General features: G+C 46.3%; 1 long non-coding RNA gene across 1 annotated transcript in view; it reads left to right on the forward strand.

Annotated features, from left to right (window-relative positions):
- The window catches only part of LOC135102083 (uncharacterized), a 187293-nt gene that overhangs the window by 98830 nt on the left and 80963 nt on the right, over positions 1–7500 (forward strand). The gene's annotated exons all lie outside the window — the stretch shown is intronic.

Consider the following 7500-nt stretch of genomic DNA (forward strand, 5'->3'; position numbering starts at 1 on the left):
CCTCCTCCTCCTCCTCCTCCTCCTCCTCCTCCTCCTCCTCCTCCCCCTGTCAGCGGAGAAAAGAGAAAAGGGCAAGGGATAACATTGTATCATAATTAGCTAAGAAAAAATAATGAAGGACTGGTACTGACAACAACAACGAGGAGGAGGAGGAGGAGGAGGAGGAGGAGGAGGAGGAGGAGGAGGAGGAGGAGGAGGAGGAGGAGGAGGAGGAGGAGGAGGAGGAGGAGGATATCGTATATCCCTTTCCTCTCCCACGCTTTTCAGCCACATTCAAAATTTTATACCTGGTGTTTGCCTCACCTGCCTCGCTTACCTGCAATCTAAGTGCCTCTTTTCACTCACATCCCTACTCATTTATCCCCTCTGTCTTTCTCTTTCCAGCCTGACGCCTCTGTACTTGACTCTGCCACACCAGCCTGCCCAGTCCTTTTACTTAAACTCTACATCTTATTTGCCATTTTTATATATGCCCACACACTGCTTCTAGAAATCGGTATCCTTTTAACACACCAGCACATCCGTAACATCCTCTCTCTCCCTCTCACCCTCCCCCTCCATCATTCTCCTTCACATATTACTTGCTCCTTTTGTTTTTCTTTCCATATTTCCACCTTTGGCAAGTCTCACACCCGTACCACACCCCCTCCACTTCTCTCCTCATCCTCAGTCCTTGTTCTTATCTTCTAGCATTCTCTCCCTCATGCTCCTTCACCCTCTCTCACCCTCCTTCACGTCTTGTTTACTATTTTTCTGTATATTCCCCGCTCCTCCACCTCTAGTAATCCTCACAGTCTTACCACACCCCCACACCTTTCACTCCTCTCCCCTCTCCCTCCCTCCCTCCCTCCCTCCCTCACCCTTCCTCCCCCTCGTGAATCTTGGTGTAACTGTGATGCCGCGCCGTGAATTTATTGTCACTGCCTCCCCCGGGCGACATTAGGTATGCATGACGCGCCCGCCGCTGCTTCATTACGTTCGATTTATGAACTGTAATAGCGGCGTGACCCCCTAACCCCGCCACCCCTCAAAAACCCATCCTTGCCACCCTCACCATCCCCGCTCCGACACCCACCACCACCCCCGCACCCACATGGACCTTCCGCTGGGGTGGGTACGTGTGATCCTTGTGGCTTTTTTTTTTTTTTGTGAACTTTGTGTAGTGTTAAGTCTTTGCGTGTTGGTCTTTTGGTTCCAGAGACGCTGCTTTCTCCTGAAGTTGGAAGGCAGGACAGAGTAGAGAGCATCAGTTACGTTTTTATTTTCATGCATAAGGGAGGATGCATGCAAGTTTGTTCTCCGTGGTAAGAAAAAAAAAAAATGTTTCAGGAGAGGTTTGAGGTTAGTGGCCTGAGGTGAGTGAGTGTGGGCAAGACCTGTTGGCTGATACCTGTACGTGTTCTGTGAGGCAAGGGTTCTTTACTCTCTCTCTCTCTCTCTCTCTCTCTCTCTCTCTCTCTCTCTCTCTCTCTCTCTCTCTCTCTCTCTCTCTCTCTCTCTCTCTCTCTCTCTCTCTCTCTCTCTCTCTCTCTCTCTCTCTTTGTTTTTGTCACCGGAGAGACGCCTCGGAAGGGTGACGCGGGCAGTACTGACGCGTCTAATTACAGAGCAGGGTCGCACCGCCGCTAATTCTGGTGGGCAATGCGAGAAACTTGTATTTATCGAGCGTACAACATTCAGCGTGTTCTCTGCCCCGTGGTGTGCTCGTCTGTAATTAATTCTGAGAGACAGATGTAGCTCGGGTGCCTTCTTTTGCTCCCCCTCCCCCTCCAATGACACCCGCTGGGGAGAAGGAGAGGTGTCTTGGCTGGGACTAGGCTACAAAGCGGTAAGGAAAGGCGGAGGGAGAAAGGAACCCACATCGCACGTGTACAGAATGCTTTCCCTTACACCCTCTTCCCCCAATGTCCCCCAGGCGATGCTCCAGGGCACGGCGGGGCTCATGTTGCTTAATGCCACGCTCCAGGGACCCCACAGCCAAATATCGGTTTTTCTGGTTGTGGAGAGGAGCCTCCCAGTGGCTGCTGCTGGCCCCGTCTCGCTCCGTCTCCCAACAGGCGTGTAAATTGGTGCTAAAAACGCTAGTCCAGATAAGAGCCGCGAGGGAGAGCGTCAGGCGGAAGTGTGAAATCAAGGGAGACACTGGAATGAATGTCAAAAACCATACCGACGAGCACGAGTAGCGGCAAGAAGGTGGTTGTCTCCGCCTGGAATGTAAAGTTGAGAACGTGGTGAAAAAGACGATCTGGTATGAGTGATTTGTTGTAATTTGTTGATTGATTGATTGATTGATTGATTGGTTGGTTGGTTAATTTGGTTGATTGGTTTTGTGTGTGTGTGTGTGTGTGTGTGTGTGTGTGTGTGTGTGTGTGTGTGTGTGTGTGTGTGTGTGTGTGTGTGTGTGTGTGTCGGGTGTATGTGTGTGTTTTTTTTTTTTCAAGTGTTTAATTTATGGGTGATTGAGTAATGAGTACGATTGCTAAACACTGTCGTCGTAAACAGTAAAACTATTGGGTGTGCATGTGTGTAGGTCACTGTTTTATCCAGGGCGTTTTAGTTGTGGGTGAGTGAGATTGCTAAAAACTATTGTCCTCCTGCCTTTGATATCCTCACGGCTTCTAGTTCATATTGTCATGTTTTTCGTGTCTAGAAGTGAACGTTATTATCAATTCTTCCCCTTGCCTTCACTTCCTCTCCTCCCCACCTTCCCCCTCATGCCCAGATCCCCACCAACCTCGCCAGTCAACATCCTCCTGTCCTCTCACACTTTCTCTGTCCCTCTCTCACCCACATATTCGTCCCCTTCAGCCCATCCCCCCCTTGTGATACTCAGGATTTTATAACCATTGATAGGAAAAAATACCTGATTCTTTATTGTAGTGAATTAAGTTAAGAAGGTAAATGTGCCGGGATTTCAATAGTGGATTTTTTTTTTTCCATTGTTAAAGTGAATATGAAATGTCATCCACCTCCTCTTCTCTTTCTCTTTCTTTTCACTCTCCTTCTCCGTCTCCTCTCTCTCCTCTCCCTCCTCTCTGGACTCCCTCTCTCGTTTCCTCTCTTCTCCCAACGCCTGCCTTGTCTTTGTGTACGCCGCCGCGCCCCATGTCTCCCCGTGTACACCTTTCCATGTGCACGCTGACAGCTGTGCTTCAGGACGCGCAAAAACTGGTCTCCCGCGTGACTCCCGACCCAGCAGGCGGCGGTTGTAGTGGTGGTGGTGGTGGTGGGGATGGGGCTTTTGTGACGAGAGTGCGTCCGATATGTAGTAGATGCACGTAAACGCGCGCGCGCGCGCGCGCACACACACACACACACACACACACACACACACACACACACACACACACACACACACACACACACACACACACACGTATGTATGTATGTATGTATGTATGTATGTATTTACATACATACATACAGACAGACAGACACGAGTACAGTATACGTGCAACAAGATTTCAAAACAGCATCAGATTCATGGTTTCCTTCCCTCGCCAGCATGCCGCGAGGATACACCGCGACCTTTCACCCCAAACACCCGCACATTGCCCCTCCCTTCCTCCCACCCGCTCATCCCTCGCACCCACACCCTGGTCCTTCCCTCCCATCCTCGCAGCCTTCTCTCCCATCCTTCCCCGACTCCTCTCCTTCCTCCTGCCCCTTCCAGCCCCACGCTCCCTGCCCTCCTCCCTGCCCAGGCCCTCGGCACCCCAGCGGGCCCAGTCAGACATATGCTTATTGAAGGGAGTCTCGGGGTGTGTGTTTCATCTGGTGCTCCCCGCAGGCATGGCAATGTATTCCTCGCCTTACTTATTTGTCTTGTTTCTGCTTTTTTTTTTTGTGTTTTCGGTGAGTTTCATCTGTCATGCCGCTGGAGGCTCTGCGCTATCGCCACATCTCTGCTTCACCGGTGCGTTTCTCTGGTCGCTAATTCTTTCTTTGTCCCTTTTTAGAGTTTTCTTAAGGGTCACGGCCTCGTATTTTCATTGGAACTGCCGGATTTTGTTTCTGCTGTTCAGACTGCAAAAGGCAGACCGAAGAATTAAACAAGAAGAAAAAGTGCCTGAAACTGTCTCTGATTCTTACGATTATCCCTTTGTAGAGTTTTCAAAAGGGTCACTACGGGCTTTTTTTTTTTTTTCTTGGTGTTCATACTATAAGTGACAAACCAAGGTCATATATAAAAAATAATACAGGTGACTGAAAAAAAAAAAAAAAATCTTACGTCTAAAATAGAAATCGAAGTGGAAATAATACCGCAAATTTAATTAAAAGGAAATTAAGTATAAGGAAGATGTTTCGTGGGTTCACTTTTCGAAAAATTCAGTATTGAACTATAAGATGTCTTCCGGTCGTGTGTGTGTGTGTGTGTGTGTGTGTGTGTGTGTGTGTGTGTGTGTGTGTGTGTGTGTGTGTGTGTGTGTGTGTGTGTGTGTGTGTGTGTGTGGTATATACCTTCCCACTGGGGGACACGTCTGAGGGAACGCACGGGTACACTCCAGTGATTTCGATGCCGCAACTGCACGTGATCCAGGGTCTATCTGGCCACAGCACCTGACGCGCACCGCTGCTGCACACGGCTGGCTCTCTGCATTAGCATTACTCACGTCCCTTATATTGTGCTTACCCATGAAATTACGCTATGGTTGGCATTACTACTACTACTACTACTACTACTACTACTACTACTACTACTACTACTACTACTACTACTACTACTACTACTACTACTACTACTGCTGCTGCTGCTGCTGCTGCCGTGTGTGTGTGTGTGTGTGTGTGTGTGTGTGTGTGGTGTGTGTGTGTGTGTGTGTGTGTGTGTGTGTGTGTGTGTGTGTGTGTGCGTGCGCGCGCGCGTGTGCATTTGCGTGCGTACGTGTGCCTGAGCGCCCGTTTGTGTACCGTGGATGCGTGGTAGACTGGCTGGTTGGGTGAAGGAGAGAAGAGGAGAGGAGAGGACAGGTTCTCGTGTGGTGTGGTGGGTGACAGGCCTCTGTAAGATGTGTTGGCGTCTTGCTCGTCGGCCCCTGATGGTGTTGTGGTGAGGGAGAGGCGATGGTGCTGATTACTTCTCCTCCACCTGGTGTTTATCTGGGTAATTACAGTAATACAGACTCAACATGCTTAGTCAGGAGTCATCAATGTCTTGTTCTGAGGCTGTGTCCAATAGTGCCTGTCGCCTTCATGTTGTGGTCGGATCGATAATTAGTAGGTGTGACCCTCGTCTTGGCATCTCGACACTGCAGAACCCAAACATAAGGTTATTGTTAAAGTGAGTATCATCTTTATATTTGCATGGTGTTCTTTTTCCCTATTAATTTATTTCTTTTCCTTCTTACTTAGCATATTTTAAGCTTGGGACGTTTATTGGGTGATTATCTGTCCACTTATTCTCTTGCATTTTTTAAACTTTTTTTTCTTTTCGTTTCTTATTCTTTTTTTTAACAATGTTCAGTATTTCTTAATTCGATACTACACATATTTTGGTTTCTTTATTTTCTTTCACTTTCTTTATCTATTCTTTACTCATTCCTTTTTTTGTGCTTTTCTTTTCCTTCATTTATTCTTTAATAATTTTGTGTTCCCTTATTTTTGCTGAAATCAAATTAATATATTAAAACATGCCAAAGCTGCTAATCTTCCCCTCAAAAGAACCCAGGCATTAGAAGAATTAGAATAGAGCAAATCTAATTCCTGGATTGTCTTCATACTCCTCCTTTGAAGTAATTAAACATTTAAGGACGTAAAGAAGCACAATGATTAAGAACGAATTAGAGCTGATTATTGGAAACATCGTCTTCCGTATTAATAAGATCGACAGAATAGTGATTAGAGAGAGAGAGAGAGAGAGAGAGAGAGAGGGAGAGAGAGAGAGAGAGAGAGAGAGAGAGAGAGAGAGAGAGAGAGAGAGATAAAAAACAAGGACAAATGACTTGAGAGGCTTAAACTTATCAGTAACATGGATATAATAACAGTAATGATGATAGAGGAAAGGGTCTTTCAAACAGCGTGGCTATGGAATAACGAAAGGTATTAAGTTAGGTAAGTCTTGAAAGGAAAAAAAAAATAATAACAGGAGCAATGGTTCTTTAGTTGATTATTTATTTATTTTATTTTATTTATTTTATTTTATTTATTTGTTTATTTATTTATTTTTTATTTATTTATTTACTTATTTATTTTTCTTTTTGCGGCACATCAACAAGGTCATGCAGCACCGCAGGAATCAAGGAACCAAGAAGGGATGCTGAGACCACGAGACCGAGGATAGTTATTTGAAGAAGGGTGAGTTGATGACATGAAGAACGTGGACGTGATGTGTGAGAGGTGATATGTGTGTGTGTGTGTGTGTGTGTGTGTGTGTGTGTGTGTGTGTGTGTGTGTGTGTGTGTGTGTGTGTGTGTTGCGTGTGTTGCGTGGCGTTGAGTGGCGTTCGGGGAAGGCGTGGACCGGGTTGGTGCGTTTCCTAGCGAGTATTAATTAGTGCGATAGTGAATCTGATCGCTCTTAAATTAATGGAAAAGCCTTGTTTAAACTTCCCTGTGATTCCTCCTCCTCCTCCTCCTCCTCCTCCTCCTCCTCCTCCTCCTCCTCCTCCTCCTCCTCCTCCTCCTCCTCCTCCTGCTCCTCCTCCTCTTCTTCCTCCGTTTTTTTTTTTATTATATTCCTCATTCCTTTCATCTTTCTTCCTTTTTTTTCATTATTCTGGTTCTTCTTCTGGGTGTTTTCATCTTATTTTCTTCTTAACCATTGCTTTAGTCCTCTTCCTTACATTATTTTTCGTCTTCCTCGTTTTCCCCTTTCCTTTTCTCATTGCCTTTCGTCTTGTGCTGTGTTTGACCTCATAATTATTTGATAAAAAGTCACCGCTGCTGGAGCTTGAAAAATATTCACTTGCCATCACATCTCCTCAACCACCACCACCACCACCACCTCGATTAAGTACACGACAAAAACAATAGTGAAACATTGTAACGAGTACTTAAAAGCAGGTTAGGGTAATCTCGGCGTTGCGCTGCTTTATTTGGAGACTGAACTGGTCGGCTGTGGTGGTTGAGGGTCAGGAATATTCTTGGAGATATGGTGGGTGGTGTGGTGTGGTTGTGCATTGCCAAACGGTGTAGCAGATTGGAAGTGTGTTTAAGGATGTGTTTTCTGGTGTGGTGTGGTGTTGTGGTGCATTGCCAAGAGGTGTAGCAGATTGGAGGTGTGTTTGGCGATGTGTTTTCAATGTGTGTTGTGATTTAGCATGGTGTGGTACTCTGGTCTCCTTGTATTGCTTTCATGTGCCTTGAATGAAGATACTGATTCGAGTTGGTCTGTGCTTGAGCTGTATATTGTGGTGGTGCGATAACGCAAGGTTGTGCCAAAAGTGAGGTTGATATTTAGGTGGTGTGCTGTGTCTGTGGTTGGACGTGATATTTTAGGATGTAGGAATGCAGTTCGATGCTGTGTATGAAGAGAAGCTTGGTGCTGTGTTTGTTTTTGTGTGAA

This window comes from Scylla paramamosain, chromosome 7 (genome assembly GCF_035594125.1).
Source record: "Scylla paramamosain isolate STU-SP2022 chromosome 7, ASM3559412v1, whole genome shotgun sequence".
In the NCBI taxonomy this organism is placed as follows: Eukaryota; Metazoa; Arthropoda; class Malacostraca; order Decapoda; family Portunidae; genus Scylla; species Scylla paramamosain.